Below are 19,774 nucleotides of genomic sequence, written 5' to 3'. Positions count from 1 at the left end.
ACAACAACAAATATATATATATATATGTATTTCACAGGAGTTCTGGTAGCATAGTGCCTAAGGCATTTGACTGCTAACCAGAAGGCTGGCGGTTCAACCCACCAGCCACTCCTCGGAAGGAAGGTTGGGCAATCTACTTCCATAGTGATACTGCCTCGGAGGGGTCACTACAAGTCAGATCTGACTTGATGGCCGTGTGTTGCGTTGCGTTGCATTATGTATTTCACATCACCATTTTCTTACACCAACTCTTGATTACAAATAATTGAGAATGTGGTATGTAATTGTGACTAACCCAAACCAAGCCCACAGCCATCAAGTCGGTTCCAACTCATAGCAACCCCAGCGGAGCAGCTGGTGGATTTGAACCACCAACCTTCTGGTTAGCAGTCAAATGCCTTAGGCACTGCACCACCAGAGCTCCTTACAGTTGTGGTTAAGTGAGAGCATTTTGATGAAGCTCATGGGGTCGCCTTGAGTTGGAATCAACTTGACAACACTAGTTCGGTTTGATTTTTTGATACGTGGTCTAAATGTCTCCTTTTGTTCATCAGAACACTGGTATTCCATAGGCCGGCCTTCTCAGACAGGGTTCCTTTCAATCACATGTGTTACAGGAAATCAAGATTGGGGTTCCTGGCAAGTACCTCCAGTGCATATGGTCCTTGTTTGCAAAGAGGTCTGTAGGACTTTTAAATCTCTCTCTCTCTTTTTTAAACATTTTGTTGTTCTTTAGGTGAAGGTCCACATGGCAAATTAGTATTCCCAATCCATAGTTCATACACAAATTGTCTGTGACTTTGCTTACAGCACTCTCCGCATTTCCTCCCTGTTCCCCGTCCCTGTGCCTCCCTGCCTCCTCATCTTTGGTTTTGGGCAAATCTGCCCTTCTGGTCACCCACCCAGCGTTGATTGTTCTGAGGAGTACCTTCTTCATGGTATTTGCCTTATGGATCTGTTTTCTGGTTTTTCTTCTCTGAAACCTTACAGATTTGCTGAGGTATAACTGATGTACAATGAGCTGCTCAGATTTAGCTGTACAACTTGAGGAGTTTTAAACATAGGTCTATGGATCCATCACTTCCATCAAAATACCTCCCAAAGTCTCCTCATGCCCTTTGTAATCTAGTCCTTGCCCCGTCCTCCACATGCCCAGACAATGTCTGATCTGCTGTCTGAGCGGCTTCTGCTCTGGACCCGGGGTACATTGCTGCTCACTGAAGTCTTTTCAGATACATTCTTTTGTCTTCACAGATACCATTGGTCTTACCTACCTGGTAGTCCCTTGTTTGGGCAGGTAGGTTGAGAATGGGCCCAGAGCAGAGGCCTATCTTAGTCTCCTAGTGTTGCTGTGCCAAAAAGACCGCAAGTGGGTAGCTTTAGAGAACAGAGATGAATTTTCTCACAGCTAGAAGGCTGGAAGTCAGAACTGAGTGTGCGGCTGGCTCTAGGGGGATGGCCTGCCTTGTCTATTTCAGTTTCTAGTAGTTGCCAGCAATCCTTGGTGTTCCTGGGCTTGTAGAGACATCTGTCTCTGTTGTCTGTCCTCCTCTTCCCCGTGTGTGTGGGGGTGTGGTGTGTATGTGTGTACTCTGGTCTTTTTATAATTCAGAAGGTTTATGACCCACCCAACACTGGTATGACCTCATTAACATAACAAAATAAAACCTATTTCCAAACCAGTCATATTTAAAGGTACAGGGGTTATGACTTCACATATTTTGGGGGGATACAATGCAGTCCATCACAGGGCCTGTGTGGTACCTCTGGGTAAAAGGAAAAGAAGTCCATTCATTATAAATCAGAACACAAAAGATAAGCACTAAACAGTTTTGCATATCTGAAGAAGAGGAATCTGACATTGTCTTTTGATTTTTAGGCAAGTATCACAATAGCAATTCTCCCTTTAAAGGAATTGTATCAGGTAACAAATTCGGCCCTTACGCAGATGAAATTACATACATGCTGTCCCTAAAACCTTTCCTTTGAATTTTAATCGAATATCCAACTGGCTTCCTAACTCCACTTTGCAATTGGGCACAACTACAAATCTAGACATTCGAGGCTTCAGTTCTGGTGCCTTGATGGTGTGCTTAAGGGAGCTCTGGTGGCATAGTGGTCAAGACATTTGGCTGCTAACCAGAAGGTCAGCGGTTCAAATCCATCAGCTATTTCATAGGAAGTAGATCAGGCAATCTACTTCTGTAATTATTTACAGCTTTGGAAACCCAATGGGTTTCAGAATCGACTTGGTGGCACGGATTTTGGCTCTGGGGTACTGTGGATTAGGCCCAGAGTGGGATAAAAGCAGCTTTTGAGGAATTTGCCAGCCACACCACTGATAGCTTCAGAGAAATGCCCTAAAATGTCACCTCAGCGGCCACAGTTTTGTACTTAGTCCACATCTGAAGATGACCTGAAAACCATATGGTTATCCTATGAACATCCGCTGCCCATCGCTCAATGTGAAAGGGAGCGTCCCCCCTCTCTACCCTGTTGCCACCCTTCTGAGTTTAGTGTCTGAGACCAAAGACTGGAATTCAGGCACCTGAAATGTAGTGGGCTCAGGGACCACAAGGCCAACCACATCCCACAGCCCAGCAAAGCTTTCTGAGGAGGAAGTGCTTTGTTCTTACCAAGCCCCCAAACAAACCAGGTGCTGTTCAGCTGATTCTGACCCACAAGGTCTCCCTGTGTGCAGGGTAGAACTGCTCCTTAGGGTTTTCAAAGCTGTCACCTCTCCAAGCACATCGACAAGACTTCCGTCTGTGGTGCCACTGTGTGGGTTCAGACTGCCAACTCTGGTTAGTCATTGAGCACTTAACCTTTTGTGCATAGGACCAAAGACCCAGGGCTGTGTCAAAGGCCTGGCCATCTCTTTGTTTGTAGGATTAGGTTGGACCCACTGGCATTCTCCCTGGTGGCTAGATTTTCCTTCCCTTAAATGCCAGGTGCTTTCACAAGGCAAGGACCCTACTTTAGTCTTGCCTTGGCAGAAAGTTCCAGTCTACTGCCTGCTAACACGCCAGCCTCAGGTTTTAGATGTCAGCAAGGCTTAGCCAGGCAAAGGAGGCTGGGGGTTCAACACCAACATCCAGGGGGCCAGGAGGCATGTGACAACCTCAGCCAGGGGGCAACAATGCTTATGGCTTCCACATGCCCCATGATGAGTGTTTCCGGATTTCAAAAAGCCTCACTGTTCATGCTTTATCCATGAACCATATGTGCTGTTCCAAAAAACCCCACCAAACTCACTGCCATCGAGTCAGACCCAACTCATAGTGACCCCTCCTTGGGTTTCTGAGGCAGTATCTCTACGGAAGTAGATTGCCCAGTCTTCCCTCCGAGGAGTGGCTGGTGGATTTGAACTGTCAACCTTCTGGTTAGCAGTCAAATGCCCTAGGCACTACACCACCAGAGCTCCCATATGTGCTATTAGTTACTTTTTATTGATTCATTGATTCTTTCATTCAATAGATAAAGTACTGGGAGCCTACTATATGCCCTTATTACATACTGGGAATAGAGCAATGAACAGAACCAACCCAAATTCTTTACCTCATTGAAAGTTCCCCTCTAGTGAGGGAAATGAGACAACAAACAAGACGAATGCGTAAGACGCATAGTAGGTTAGACAGCATTAAGTGCTAAGAAGGAGAAAATAAGCAAGGAAGGGGAATAGGAAGGGTTTGGCTGTGGTAGGAAGTTTTGAGGGTAGCAAAAGCCTCCCTCTGCAGGTGACTTCTTTAGGAAGAGCAGGAATGAGCCCTGACAGTGTTGGAATGACAAGTGCAAAGGCCCTGAGGCAGGGTAAACACCTATAGGTCACCTTAAGGCCTTGAAGGTCATAGAAAGAAAACTTGTTTCTTCAGTGATGAGAAGCATTTATGACATCAGTGATGTTAGTTAGCAGTTGACGGTATTGAGCAGAGGGGTGACATTCACCAAGATGTCCCTGGCTGCTAGGTTGAAAAGGGATGTGGGAGGATGTGGGAGGACAGGGGCGGAAGCAGAAACACCAGGAAGGAGATGATCACAGTAACCAGCTGAGAGACAATGGCCACTCGGACCAGCGAAGTGGCAATGAGGTAGTGACACTCATTTAGTGAAGCTAAGCATACTTGGAAGGTCAAGTTGAAGCGTTTCCTACAGACTGAAAGTAGGTGTGAGGAAAGAGGGGAGTTAAGGATGTCTGCTAGGCTTTGACCCAATTGACTGAGAAAATAGACTTATCATTAACTGAGAAGGGGAAGACTTCTGCTCTGAGTGGTTTCAAGCTTGTGTTTGCCACTCATTCAAATCCAGAGGGCAGAATGAGCATGGATAGATACAGAACAGAATCAATGGTGTTTGTCTGTCGTTGCATTAGTCTTCTAAGTTTCTTACCTTTTGTTTTCCAGTTATAATAACAAACAACATCCTCAGTAAAGCATCACATGATTTCATAAGACTAGAATTTCTAAACTCCAGTTCCATCACTAACTTGGAAATGAAACGATTTTCTCACTTATTATGTATATGTGTAGATAGCATAGAAGAAAAGCTTGCTGCGTGAGGCATCTATGATAGCTTTGTGGATTAATATTATACATGATTATTACTTTTTTTTTTCCTCTAACTTTTAGGGAATTAGTGATGTTATTTAGAAAATCATTAAAAGTTTTATTTTGTAGATATAGGTTCTTCTCCTTTTATTCAATATCTGTTTTCCTTAACAAGTGCAGGTAGATCAAATCATATTTTCCATGTTCTCAGGGTATTCATGAATGGAAATGCCTGGTAACTCTTTCTGAGACTAGAAGGATCCTCTTGTAGTGATAATATTTATATCCCATCTTTCTGTATTATAGGTATTATAGGTTTGGATTTAGATTTTGGTTGTTTCCCTCACAGCAGGGCACTCTTGCAACTTATACCAGTTTTTACGACATTGTGAGTGTCTGAAACTGCGTTAACATTAAACATCTATGATCCAAAAGTCAATTCTACATTGTATTCTCTGAGGAGATCACCAATAAGTAGGCCTAAATCAAGTATTCCATGTAACCTGGAAGTTATCTGATGAGAAAGATCTATCACTTCATCCTGTCAGTCATGACCTCGGTCTTTTTCTTTCTAGGAGCCAATGTTCTTGATGAAACAAACCAAGGGACACAGATACTGTAGATGTAAGGAAGAGGGGTTTTGGAGGAGAATGCTTGATCGCTGTCTTGTGGGGACAATTACCGTGGTATCTGGTAAAATTCATATAAGCTATTTATTGTAGGAAGCAGCCCTGGTCGCACAGTGGTTATCTGCTTGGCTGCTAAGGTCATTGGTTTGAACACACCAGGCATGCAGCACAAGAAAGATGCGGCAGTCAGCTTCAGAAAAGAATACAGCTTTGGAAACCCTGTGGGGCAGTTTCACTCTGTCCTCTATGGGCGCTATGAGTCGGAGTTGACCGGGAAGCAACAGTTTTGGGTTTTTTGGTTTATTTATTGTAGGGCAATATATAGTTTAAGAGAGGATCAGGAGACAGGTTCTTCTACTTTGCAGAAGGGACACATGGTTCTCTTTTCTCTGATCATTTCCACCGGATGTCTTACACTTCAACCCTGTGTGTTTAAGTTGGAGGAGATAAACCTGGGAAACCTATAGGCTGGAGATCAACCAATTCTCCAACCCAGCATGACAGTGCTCTTGGACCTCCTTGCTTTGCCCTGCCTTTGATCTTGAGTCTTCCTCCATTCTGCTTTTTTTCTGACTCTCCATCATGTTGACTTGGCCTTGGCCTGTCTTCCCCTTCACTACCAGTGCTCTCTCTGGGACACCAGTGGTCCTTCCAGCCCTAGGCTATTTCTGTAAGGCTAGCTCACCAGAACAGTGCCCGGCTGAGCCTACCCTGGGTCCTTTGCAGAAAAGGAGCAGATGACATTCATGGATTGGGAAGGCCAAAAGCCAGCATTTGGAGACGTAGTGCTGTATAATCAACAATTATGAGAACCAGGAAGCCATCTTTTCCTCTGTGCAAAGCAGCAGAGCAAGTGTGGTGGAAATCAAGAGAGCCCAGTGCTAGGCGTTTACTCTGTGGTCAGACAGACCTGGGCCAGAAGCCTGGCTTGTCCACTCTAGAGCTGCATGACTTGGACATCAGCTCTAGAGTGGGTACGATAGCAGTACCTGTAGCCAAGGGTTATCATGAGGATTTAAAAACATAATACACATAAGGCATTGGTATCAGTGCTTGGCACATTATTAGAGGATTTGTTTTCTAAAGGAAGGCTGTGTGTGGCACAAATGGTTGTGCACTTGACTGCTAACTGAAAGGTTGGTGGTTTGAACTCACCCAGAGGTCCTTGCAAGAAAGGCCTGGCTAACTGCTTCAGAAAGGTCATGGCCCCGAAAACCCTCCAGAGCACAGGTCCACTCTGCAATGGAGGGCGTTGCCATGAGTCAGAATCGATGTGCTGGCAACTGGTTTGCTTTCTTGTTTTCTCAAGTAGTGATGATGGTGCCATCCAAAGCCCCGTTCCACCTCGTAGGTAGAACTGTCTCGCACCAGAACCCCTTGGAGAGGCAGCATCTGTCAGTGGTTAGGGTGTAAATCCTGGGGCTGCATTCATTCCTGGATTCAAATCCCAGCTTTCCCCACCGACATCACCACCTAAGCATGGTATTTAGCGTTTCTGTATCTCAGTGTTGTCACCCATAAAGTGGGAATGCTAATAGTAATGCCCATCTCCTGGGTTGTTGTGAGACATAATTAAAATGTGCTGTCAATTGGCAGGTGCTTCCTGGTGGGACACACTGAGGGAGGCACGACATCATGTCTGTGGTCTCCTTGACAAAAACGCATAACCTAAATCATGCTGAGGAGACAGCAGGCAAACGCAAATCACGACACAGGCTACAGAATGACTGCCTGTTCTCTACAAGGTCAGGGCCACGAAAGACAAAGAAAGATCCAGGAACTGTCCAGATTACAGCATATGAAAGAGACATGGCCACTAGATGCCACGTGCGATCGTGGATGGATTTCACCAGTTTTAGCAGGACGATTAGCAAAATCTGACTAAATTCGGGAGACTAGATAGTAGTGTTAAAGCTTTGTGAAGTTTCTGGTTCTGAAAATTGTGCTGTGGCTATGTCCTTGTGTTCAGGAAAGACACATTGAAGTAGTGAAAGGTAAAGAAGAAGAAAGAAAAAAAGCCAGGAAGTCCTTAGAACAATGTTTGCACATAGTTAGCACTGCTTTTAGTTGTTATTATTTAACTACTGAATTTTTTCAGTGCTGAATTCCACCTAGTATCAAACAGTGCTATTGTGACCTCTTTTAACAATGTTGCAGACGACTGTAGCTAATCTAACTGCTTTTTCTTTTCCTGTTTCCCAATGTTTGGTTTCCAATCTTAAACTGTCCCAGGACATACGGTGAAGCTACTACGACTCTTTTATTTAGCCTTAACATCTCTTGTTCCTCTTGTTTCCTCCTGCTCTCCTGTCTCTCACCAAGCCTCTGTTATGGTAATCAGCTTTTAAATGCACTCAGAGCACAGTGGTCGAGCCCACCAGTGACACCTGGAGCAGAACTAGATGGACATGATTCCTCCACCACAGCGCTGGGGAGTGAACATTTGCAAGAAGCATGTTAACCAGGATGTCCTTTAAGTAGTGCTATGGTCCCCTCCTCTTTAAAGTGTTAAAGAGCAAAGATGTTACTTTGAAGACTAAGGTGGGAGTTCTGGTAGCATAGTGGCTAAGACACTTGCCTGCTAACCAGACGGCTGGCGGTTCAAATCCACCAGCCACACCTCGGAAGGCAGGTTGGGCAATCCTACTTCCGTAGTGATACTGCCTCGGAAACCCAAGGAGGGGTCACTACTAGTCGGGTTTGACTCGAAAACACATAACAACAACAACCCAAGCCAAGGTATTTTCAATCGCCTTATCTGCATGTGAAAGCTGGACAATGAATAAGGTAGAGTGAAGAAGAGTTGATGCATTTGAATTGTGGTGTTGGCAAAAAATGTTGAAAATACTATGGACTGCCAGAATAAGGAATAAATCTGTCTTGGAGGAGGTAAAGCCAGAATGCTTCTTAGAAGCTAAAATGGGCAGGCTTCATCTCATGCACTTTGTGTTGTCAGAAGGACCCGTGTCTGGAGAAGGATATCATGCTTGGTAAAAAGAGGGTCAGCAAAAAATTGGAAGTCCCCCAATGAGATGTGACAGTAGCTGCAACGATGGGCTCAAGAATGGCAACGATTGTGAGGACAGTACAGGACCAGGCCGCGTTTCCTTCTGTTGTGCACAGAGTCATGATAAGTCCGACTGACTCAACGGCATCTAACAACAGCAGCTTGGTCCCCTCTCCCCCGTGAGATGCTCTATCAGCTTCCTCCGGCTGCCATAGAAGAAAGCACAAACTGAATGGTATCCAAACAACAGAAGTGCATTGCCTCACAGTGCTGGAAGCTAGAAGTTCAAATTCAGGGTGTGGGCAGGGCCATGCTCTCTCTGAAGGCTCTGGGGGAAGAGCCTTCTTGCCCTGTCCAGCTTCCGGTAGTTCCTGGAAGTCACTGGCATTCCTCAGCTCAGACGCAACTCTGAGCTCTCTGCCTCTGTCTCTCCACAGCCATCTTCCCTGTACGTCTCTCTTTACAAAGACAGGATTCGTGTTGGATTAGGTCCCACCCTACTCCAGTATGACTTCATGTTAACTACTAACATGCTCAAAGACCCTATTTCCAAGCAAGGACACGTTCACAGGTACAGGGGTTAGGGTATCAACATCTTTTCTGGGGACACAATGCAATCCATAACAGGTGGGATAATCGAGTGGCATATGTGGATGGGAGAAAAATTAAAATATTCACCGAAATCATGTGCTGATTCCCAGTTCATTATACAAATAGCTCCCTTGAGACCAAGGTGACCAGACAAGGGCAAAATAGCTGTCTTTCAAACTCCTTGTCACACAAGGATGGCAAAACTCTGAACCCAGCCTTCAGTGACTTTGACCTTGGGGTGATTGGACCAAATGACTGGTGTTACTTTGGGTTACTTGGCTGTTCCTGCATAAAACAGTTACCTACACTTCATCGTAAGGGAGGTTAGCATTTTTCATAGCTGTGCAACCAGCCTGGGTTCCAAACCCACTGAACTGTGGGGTCCGAAGGATTTATGGGGTAAAAATAAAATCACAATGCAATGTGCTGCATGTGAATTTGAGCACCCCCACCATGGAGAGAGGTCTGCTTCTGGGAAGGATGTTAAAATGGTTGGTCTCTCCTCGATTTGTACGTATCTGTGAGGAGTGAGAGGGACATGGTTCCTAGAGGCTATGCTGTCTGGAAAAATAGGATGCACTTCTTTGGCATCAGAACTGTCCCTCAGAAGGACCCAAGGCATGCTCTCGGGGAGGGTGAGATGACAGCACAGTGATTTGAGTGCACTAACTAGCTGTGACTAACACGGAGTCACCTTCGTTCATTCCTAAGGATGCTGCTAAAGGTGCCGGCCAGTGTTCCTAGGTGCTGACCAATCAGCGGTCAACACTTGCATGCTTCATTCTTCCTCAGGCTTTGACTCATCTAGAAGAAAGTCTCAGGTTGGAGCTGAAACATCTTTATCTTTTCTGCTGCTGCTGTGGTTGCTAGCTGCCATCAAGTTGGCCCCCATCTCATGGTGACCCCGTGCACAACAGGATTAGACCTTAGTGATCCATAAGTCTCTCATTGGCTGATTTTTCAGAAGTCGGTTTCTAGGCCTTTCTTCCTCGTCTACCTTAGTTTGGAAGTTCTGATGAAACCTGTTCAGCATCATAGCAACATACAAGCCTCCAGTGACAGGTGGACGGTGGCCGTACATGAGGTCCATGTGCCTGGAGTTGAACCTGATCTCCTGCATGGAAGGAGAGGATTCTGCCACTGAACCACCACTGTGGTTAATCTTGCTAACTTACTGAGGGAGAGAGCAGGCTTGGGGTCAGAGCTGTCAGCAAGTAGCCTTATCTAGCTGGAATTTAATAACATTTTGTCTCACTCATTTACTTATGTCTCCTTTGGTTTAACAATCGTCACTAAGAGCTAACCAAGTGCCAGGGTAGTTTCCTGTGATGGAGAACACTACTCTGGACAAAGCTAACAGGAGTCCCTGCCCTCATGGAGCATACAGTCTAAGGGGAAGAATGAAATATGCAGTATTTCACATGGTGATATGTCTTGCAAAGTAAAACAAAGTAGGATGAAGGCACTGAGGAGGGAGCTACACACTTATACATACATGTTGGTCTTGACACGTAGGAGACTTGTTTTCCATTTACACTTGTGGTGAAATGAATCACTTTTATATGCTTTTTCTCACCATTGGCTTGTAACTCCTACGAAATGATTGGGTGGGCCTATGCAAGCAATGTGATTGTGGCCCACCAAGAGGACTGGACAGTTGTTAACAGTGCAAATAAGGTGCATGGAGCCCTTGTAGGTGTTCTTCTTATTGTTGTTAGTGCCATTGAGTCAGCTCCAACTTATAGTGACCTTAGTGCCATTGAGTCAGCTCCAACTTATAGTGATCCTATGCACAACAGAGCAAAATGCTGTCTGGTCCTGCACCATCCTCACAATTGTTGTCATGTTTGAGCCAACTGTTGGAGCCACTGTGTCAATCCTTCTCATTGAGGATCTTCTTTTTTGCTGACTCTCTCTCTACTTTACCAAGTATGATATCTTTCTCCAGGGGTGGGTCCCTCCAGTTGGACCATGCAAATAAAGTGTATGGAATCCTAACAAGGGGATTGTTCAGCTTTGCCATCCCACTGGGTTTAAAAAAGAGAGCCAATCCCAAAGCAGAGGCAGGGCCTTCACTACCACCAAGAAGAAAAGCCCACCACTCACCTGTTAGTTTGTCACACTGTGGGCTTACATGTTGTTGTGAGGCTAGAGGCTATGCCACCAGTATTTCAAATACCAGCAAGGTCACCCATGATTGACAGGTTTCAGCAGAGCTTCCAGACTAAGACAGACTTGGAAGAAGGAAGGGGCCATCCACTTGTCAAAGAATTGGTCAGTGAAAACCTTATGAATAGCAGTAAAACATTGTCTAAATAATCCACAAGATGAGCCCCTCAGGTTGGAAGGCACTCAAAATACAACTGGGGAAGTGCTGCCTCCTCAAAGTACAGTTGACCTTAATGACATGGATAGAGTAAAGCTTTCAGGACCTTCATTTGCTCATAGGACAAAATAGGAAGAAATAGCTGTAAGCAGTCATTAATAATCAGAACACGGAAAGTGCTAAGTATGAATGTAGGAAAACTGGAAGTTATAAATTATGAAATAGAATGGATAAAGATCAATATCTTAGAGATAAGTGAGCTGTAATGAACTGGAACTGGCCATTTTGAATCAGAAAATCACATGGTCTACTATGCCAGGAACGACAAATTGAAGAGGAATGGTGTCATATTTATCATCAAAAAGAACATTTCAAGATCTATCCTGAAATACAATGATGTCAGAGAATAATATCCGTATGCCTGCAAGGAAGATCAGTCACTACTACTATTATTCAAATTTATACACGAACCACTAAAGCCTAAGTTGAAGAAACTTAAGATTTTACCAGCTTCTGCAGTCTGCAATTGACCAAATGTGCAATCAGGATGTATTGATTATTACTGGTGATTGGAATGAGAAAGTTGGAAACAAAGAAGAATCATTGGTAGTTGGAAAATATGGTCTTGGTGATAGAAATGATGCTGGAGATCATATGATAGAATTTTGCAAGACCAATGACTTATTGATTGCAAATACCTTTTTCAACAACACAAATGGTGGCTATACACGTGGACATTGCCAGATGGAATACACAAGAATCAAATAGACAACATCTGTGGAAAGAGGCAATGGTGAAGCTCAATATCATCAGTCAAAATAAGGCCAGGAGCTGGCTGTGGAACAGACCATCAATTGTTCATATGCAAGTTCAAGTTGAATCTGAAGAAAATTAAAACAAGTCTACAAGAGCCAAAATACAACCTTGATTATATCTCACCTGAATTTAGAGATCAACAGAATGTGGAAATTATTGAACAATATCATTGTTGTAGTTGTTGTTGTTATGCGCCGTCGAGTCGCCCCCGACTCATAGTGACCTCTCCTTGGGTTTCCGAGGCAGTATCACTATGGAAGTAGGATTGCCCAACCTTCTTCTGAGGAGTGGCTGGTGGGTTTGAACTGCCAGCCTTCTGGTTAGCAGTCAAATATCATACACAAGTAAAATTTTGCTGAAGGTAATTAAAAGATGGTTGCAGCAGTATATTGACAGGGTACTTCCAGAAAGGCAAGATGGATTCAGAAGAGGACATGTGTGGTGGTTATGGTTATGTGTCAACTTGAATGAGCCTGGTTTTGAGTGGCTAGGCAGTTGGATGTAGTTGTTCCCCATGATGAGACTGGTAATCAACTCCATGGTGGAATCTACTGTGAGCATCTGAGTAGCTGTCTTAAGGTCTGCTTTCAGTGTATAAGGAGAAGCTTTGAGAAACACCTTGAGCTTTTTGGCACATTTGGATCCTGCATTTGGCTAAATCTTCATCTCAGGGCTTCCCATGTTGTCTGCTAATCTTGGGTCTGTTTCTGGACTTGAACTAGTGGCCTGCCATGTTGCTTGATAATCTTTGGACTGTGCCATTTTCCAAGTTGACCTTGGTTTGTCAGCCTCAGAGGCCAGCAGCTGCTTGAATTAAGAGATGCCTTCAGCTTTAGTGGGTTGGGAACAAGAGACAGAGGTGAAGCCAAAGGTAGGGGGACCTTCACCCAACCCCTAGAGCTGGCACTTTGAACTCAGACTTCTAGCTTCCTAAACTGTAAGATTGGGTGATCTACTTCCATGGCGATACTGCCTTGGAAACCCAAGGAGGGGTTGCTATGAGTCAGATCCGACTCAACGGCTGTGAGTGAGTGAGTGAAACTGTAAGGGAATAAAAAAAAAAAACCCAAAAAACCAAAATCACTGCCATCCAGTCGGATCTGACCCATAGTGACCCCTCCTTGGGTTTCCGAGGCAGTATTACCATGGAAGTAGATTGCCCCATCTTCCTTCTGAGGAGTGGCTGGTGGGTTTGAACTGCCAGTCTTCTGGTCAGCAGTCAAGTGCCTTAGGTACTACACCACCAGAGCTCCTATAAAGAGATAAATCCCTGTTGGTTAAAGCCATCCACCTGCGGTATTCCTGTTAGAGCAGCACAAGAGAACCAAAACAATGTGGAATGAACTATATCATTGCTGATGTCAGATGGATCTTAGCTGAAAGCAAAGAACACCAGAAAGATGTTTACCTGTGTTTTATTGACTATGCAAAGGCATTTGACTGTGTGGATCATAGCAAATTATGGATAACATTGCAAAGAATGGGAATTCCAGAACACTTAATTGTGCTCATGAGGAACTGTATGTAGACAAAGAGGCTGTCATTTGAACAGAACAAGGGGATACTGCATGGTTTAAAATCAGGAAGGGCCTATGTGAGGGTTGTATCCTTTCACCCTACTTACTCAATCTGTATGCTGAGCAAATAATCTGAGAGACGGACTACAGAGAGAAGAACATGGCATCAGGATTAATGGAAGACTCATTAACAACCTGTGATATGCAGATGACACAACCTTGCTTGCTGTAAGTGAAGAAGACTTGAAGCATTTACTGATGAAGATCAAAGACTACAGTGTTCAGTGTGGATTACATCACAGCATAAAGAAAACAAAAATCCTCGCAACTAGACCAATAAACAACATCATGATAAATGGAGAAAAGACTGAAGTTGTCAAAGATCTCATTTTACTTGGATCCACAATCAACACCCATGGAAGCAGCAATCAAAAATCAGACATCATGTTGCACTGGACAAATCAACTGCAAAAGACCTCTTTAAAATATTAAAGAGCAAAATGTCACTTTGAAGACTAAGGTGTGTCTAACCCAAGCCATGGTATTTTCAATTGCTGCATACACATGTGAAAGCTGGACAATGAATAAGGAAGACCAAGGAAGAGTTGATGCCTTTGAATTGTGGTGTGGGTGAAGAATACTGAGAATACCATGGACTGCCAGAATGAACAAACAGGTCTGTCCTGGAAGAAGTGCAGATGGAATTCTCTTTAGAAGCAAGAATGGCCAGACTTTGTCTCACCTACTTTGGGCATGTGGTCAGAAGGGATAAGTCCCTGGAGAGGGATATCATGTGGTAAATTGGAGGGTCAAAGAAAAAGGGGAAGACCTTTGATAAGCTGGATTGACACAATGGCTGTGACAGTGACCTCAAGCAAAGCAAGGACCGTGAGGATGCCACAGGATGGCGCAGTGTTTCGTACGTAGGGTTATTATGAGTTGGAATTGACTTGATGGCACCTAACAACTACAACAAGAAGAAAAGCCAGGAGCAGTGTGTGTCCTTTGGACCCAGGGTCCCTGCGCTGAGAACCTCCTAGACCCAGAAGACAGAGAGAGCTGTAACACTGGAGATGGTAGGAAACGGCAGCAAACGTGGCAGAAGAACAGCAATAATAGAACCAGGAAACCAGTGCCAGACAGTGCAGTGGGCTTCCCACCCCCAGGGCAAGGTGACTATGTAGGTTTGCTGACCCTTGGAGCAAGAGAGAGCTGAGCACCTTTGGGCAGAGGCTTTCTGGCAGAGGGGGTTGCCTCCTGGCACTTATTGAAGGAAGTAAAGAGCTTCATAACACTTGACCAAGCAGGGTAGAGGCCAGGCCCCAGTGAGGGCGGAGGGCTGAGAGAGGAGCCTGTCCCCAGGGGTTGGAGAGGACCTCTACGTGGCTGAGAGGAGCTGAGCGAGCTGTCCTGCACTGAAGAAGGAAGTTGTTGCTTCAACATGCCTCCTGATCCTGATTGCAATTTGTAACCTGTTACTTCTCTAATAAACCCTGTAACTGTGAGTATGGTCAGTGAGTTCTGTGTGGCCATTGCAACAAATTGATGAGCCCGGCCAAGAAGTAGAGAGTGCCATAAGAAGGGACAGCTGGTGTCAGAACTGGTAGAAAGGTTGGAGGGTGGAGGCATGTCTGACCTCCACCTCATAGGAATCAGCCTTGGGCTGATGCTTATTTTGATTCTTTCTCCTCCCCCTTCATGAAGTTAGACAAGGAAGTCCAATGCCACCACACCATTTTTGCAACACTGATAATATAACACTTCCTTTTAAAATGAAGTTGAATTTAAAAACAGAATTTGGTTCAAGAAAATGGAAAGTAAGTAATTGTTCAGCATGAGAGTATGCAGATAACTAACACTTGGCAGGCAGTGCTTTAAGGGGGTGGCTCTCAGCCTTGGCTGAACATTAGAGTCACCTGGGAAGTTTTAAAACAATCAACACGGCCAAAGCACTGCCCAGACTAATTGCATTAAAACCTCTGGCAATGGGAAGTAACTGCTAAGTAACTGCCCACTCCCCAGCTCTACAAGGGGTGTATTTTCTGGAGAAATTAAACCAGGATGGTCTAGATTCTCAAGTCAGTTGGAGTTGCTATCCATCCCATCCAACTCCAGCTTGAGTTGCAAGGATGCCGCTAGGTCCCGTGCACCTTGCATTGTGATTGATTCCAGGGCTCTGAGATCTAGGCATAGGAACACATGTGTAGGGTACCAGGCACAGAGCAGACCTTTGGTAACCAGGCAGAGTGCATGGATGCCCCTCTCTCCATGCAACTGGGCTTGTCTAGGGACTAGGTACTGTTTCCATGGGCCCTGGAGAGTGTCCTCCGGTTTACTGATCTTGTCCCCTCTACCACCTTCTCTGGAACTGAAACTTGCACTATTTGCCTACAGCACAGCAGTCACTGTGGGTGTGTGGGTGTGTATGGGAGTGTGTGTGGGGCTCTTCTCTTCCTCAGTCCCAAACTACAGCTTGTCTGTTTCCCTTTTCATTAGAGAAACTCCACTTTGGGGATTAGAAGGGTGTTCTCCTGTCAGGCACTTTGTCTCAGGACATTTTAAACTCATTACAGTCCATCAGTACATAATCTCTAAATTCATCCTAAAACTCAATGTTAAGACACAGAGAGAGGGTAGAATTTGAAGGGATTTGTTTGTTTCCTGAACCGAGGAACAGAAGAAGAAAGGAAAATGTAAGCTTCAAGGCCTTGGGTTCAGAATTTCAATGACCAGCTGTAACAAGGACAGTCCAGGGCAAATTTGTAAAGCAAATGGCCTTTGGAGTCCAGTCCATCTCCAATTCAGTGACCCATCTGTCCCCTCCTGTTGTTCCTCATCCAGCCACTAGAGCCCATGATCATAACCCCTTCACGACCATGTGCTGCAAGGATGAGTGAGACCTACTCCCTTTAAGAAGTCTAGTGGGAATCTGGAAACATGAAGATGACTAGCTACACTGTAAGCTAGAATGTGACACATGCCATAGGAAGTATAGGCCAGGCAATGAGTGAATTTAAGGGATGGGAAGAACATGCTCTCTGAGTGGCAGAACTGGGTCAAGATGTCCTGGAGGTCTGGGAAGGACCACCAAGAAATGTGGGGTAAAAACGCATCTCAGAAAAAGAACCACTTGACAAAAGGTGCACAGGTAGAAAACTTACGGCCATATTCAGTCTGTTTGGAGCCCACTCCATGCACAGAGCTGAGACTAATTGGCAGGAGCTGAGTGGGAGAGGAGGATGGAGCTCTCATCCCTGTTCCCACAGAGAGTCAAGAGAAGAGCCACAGCCCTGTGACACCGTCTGAGACAGACTTCTCAAATGCTGACCTCGTCTAGCAAGTGACCAAGAATGACAGTACCTCTAAGGCATATGGAACTCAGAAAGTTGGTAAGTTTGGTGCCTGAATGTTACTAATTAAAACAAAAAACTAAACCAGTTGCCAACAAGTCTAGTCAAACTCATGGTGACCCTGTGTATTGTGAAGTAGAACTGCTCTGTGTAAGGTTTTCACAGCTGTGAGCTTCCGGAAGCAGATTTCCAAGACACCTTTAGATAGGTTCAAACTACCAACCTTTTGGTTAGTAGCTGAGCACTTAACCATTCGCACACCCAGTTAACAATAGGTCAAACCAAAGTAGTTGTTATTTGCCGTCGAGTCGGCCAAAGTAGAGTGGATCGCAATCCATCTGAGTGCTGTTCTTATAAAAGAGGAGAACAGGCTTCGGAAACATGGAGAAGAGGAACGTGGGAAGATGCATCTGCATGTGGAGGAACACCTGGGGCCACGTGGGTAGGGCGAGGAACACCAGGGGCCACGTGGGTGGGGCGAGGAACAGCTGGGGCCACGTGGAACACCTGGGGCCACGTGGGTGGGGCAATGAACACCTGGGGCCACGTGGAACACCTGGGGCCACGTGGGTGGGGCGAGGAACAGCTGGGGCCACGTGGAACACCTGGGGCCACGTGGAACACCTGGAGCCACGTGGGTGGGGCGATGAACACCTGGGGCCACGTGGAACACCTGGGGCCACCTGGGAGAGGCAAGGAAGGGTCATCCCCCAGAGCAGACGGAAAGATACCCTACATTTGGACTCCCAGCCTCCATGATTGAGACAGTATGTTTTGCTTCTTTAAAGCTATCCTCTTCGTGGTCCTTTGTGCCAGCATCCCTAGAACATTCAGACAGCTTGAGATGCCTCTCGGTGTAATGGATACATCTTGGATAGGAAATGACCTGTCTGGGATTGAAGGGACCAAGGCCAGGAGGGAGGGAGCATTTGGGGAGGGAGTTGAGGTAAAGGAGCAGCTGAGGCAAGCTTAGTCCCTGTCACGTCCTGCCTGTGGATCCTCAGGGCTCCCCTCGCTGCCTCTTGGCACAGGCTCTCAGTGTTGAATGGTGTGCACAGGGCATCTTCACCTGCTGGTAGGGTGGGGCAGTGGGGAGGTTGCCTTGGACAGAAGCTTTGGGTGTCCAGTTGGTCTGTTTTCAGATCACCCCACCCCCCACCTGAAGGTCAAGCAGAATTTAGAGCAGCCCTTCCCTCTCCTCTGCACGCTGATCTCTCCCAATAACCATGGGGCACATGGGCCTGGAGGGCAAACTGCTGCAGTTGTAGCGGCCATTGCATTGGTGCTGAGGCATGGCAACACCTGGTCCTGGGGCACCCCCACAATCGTTGGTGGCTTGAGCCCACTGTTGAGGCCCCGTGTATTTTGAGTGCCTTCTAACCTCAGGGTGCATCTTCCAGCCCCATATCCAGGGGCAGATTAGCCAACAAGCGAGGGAAGCAGGCTTACTCATGTTTACTCACTTACAGTGAACGGTTTAATAACTAAGCGCAAGTAAATCCACGTTACTTTGCTTGCTGGGTACTTCATCCCTGTCAAGGACTGTATATTGGAAAAGAGGCTTTGATTCTGTAGCAAAGTGCTGTGGGGTTGGGACAGAGACAGATGCCAGTCATACCTAGGAGCAGAGTCTTTGATGTGGTGAAAAAACATGAAATTGTTCACTACAGATTAGTATGGTAAGCATAAGTAAACCTGTGCTTATCTTATTGGGTAATTTGACACTGTGCTCTGGTGATCTAGTGATTAAAACATTTGGTGGTTCAAACCCACCAGTTGCTCCGTGGGAGAAAGATGAGACAGTCGGCTTCCATAAAGATTTACAGCCTTGGAAACCTAGTGGGCGTCACTATGAGTCGGAATTAACTCGATGACAGTGAATGTGTTTGGTTTATGTTGGACACTGCTCTGTTGTGATCCATGGGTTTCCATTGGCTGAATTTTGGTGGCCCATCTCCAGGTGTCTTTTCCTAGTCAGTGTTAGTCGGGAGGCTCCACGGAAACCTGTCCAACATGAGTGACCCTGCTGGTATTTGAAGCACCAGTGGCATGGCTTCCAACATGACATCAACACGCAAGCCACCACAGCACAGCACACAGACACACGTGCGGTGGGATCGCAAACTTGCCCCAGGCTGACGTGATGTGTCAGATTCTGAGGGTTGAAAAAGCCATTGGAGGTCAGCAAAGGTTAGCAGAGGTTGGCAAATTATAACACTTGGGCTAAATCCAGCTTGCCACCTATTTTTGGGAAATAAAGTTTTATTGGGAAACAAAGTCCATTCGTCTGCGTGCTGTCTGACTGCTCTCATCCTCCCACAGCAGACCCGAGGGCTTTGTAGTTGTGCAGGAGACTTTGTGGCCAACAAAGCCTGGCTTCCTTCGTACCTGCTGCCTTACAGACAAAGTTGGCCAACTCCTGATCCAAACGAGGAGTCTCTGGGTGGGACAAACAATTAACCAAAAGGTTGGCAGTTCAAGTCTACTGAGAGGCTCCTTGGAGGAAAGGCCTGTCAATCTAAAAATCAGCCACTGACCACCCAACAGAGGACAGTTCTACTCTGACACAAGTCACCATGATTGGAGTTGACTCCATGGCACTGGCTACTGGATCCAACCTAATTCTGTTTTCTTCCCCTACAAGCAAATGCCTAATTCTTGAACACTGTCTAATACTCATCAGCTCTTTAATGCTAGAAGATTCCTTTTCATGTTCAGCTACATCAGCTTTCTTTCTTTCTTTTTTAAACTGCATTTTATTGAAATATAATTTATGTACAGTGAAACACACAAAACTAAAGTGATAAGGCTCAAAACTTTTTTTTTTTTTTTTTTTAATATAATTTATGTACAGTGAAACACACAAAACTAAAGTGATAAGGCTCAAAACTTTTTTTTTTTTTTTTTTTGGCAGTGTTCCCTCCCCTCCTCTCCCACCCCTGGCAACCAACAAAGAAAGTTTCCCTCCATATATAAACCTTTCCTTGACCCTTC

At 45.5% G+C, this 19,774-nt stretch overlaps 1 pseudogene; it reads right to left on the bottom strand.

Moving 5' to 3' along the window:
- The window catches only part of LOC103199604, a 30,086-nt pseudogene that overhangs the window by 369 nt on the left and 9,943 nt on the right, over positions 1–19,774 (bottom strand).

The sequence above is a fragment of the Orycteropus afer genome, unplaced genomic scaffold (genome assembly GCF_000298275.1).
Source record: "Orycteropus afer afer isolate SDZICR_OR568_19922 unplaced genomic scaffold, OryAfe1.0 scaffold00006, whole genome shotgun sequence".
In the NCBI taxonomy this organism is placed as follows: domain Eukaryota; kingdom Metazoa; phylum Chordata; class Mammalia; order Tubulidentata; family Orycteropodidae; genus Orycteropus; species Orycteropus afer.
Note: the sequence above shows the minus strand (reverse complement) of the source record. Positions and strands in the feature narration are given on the sequence as shown.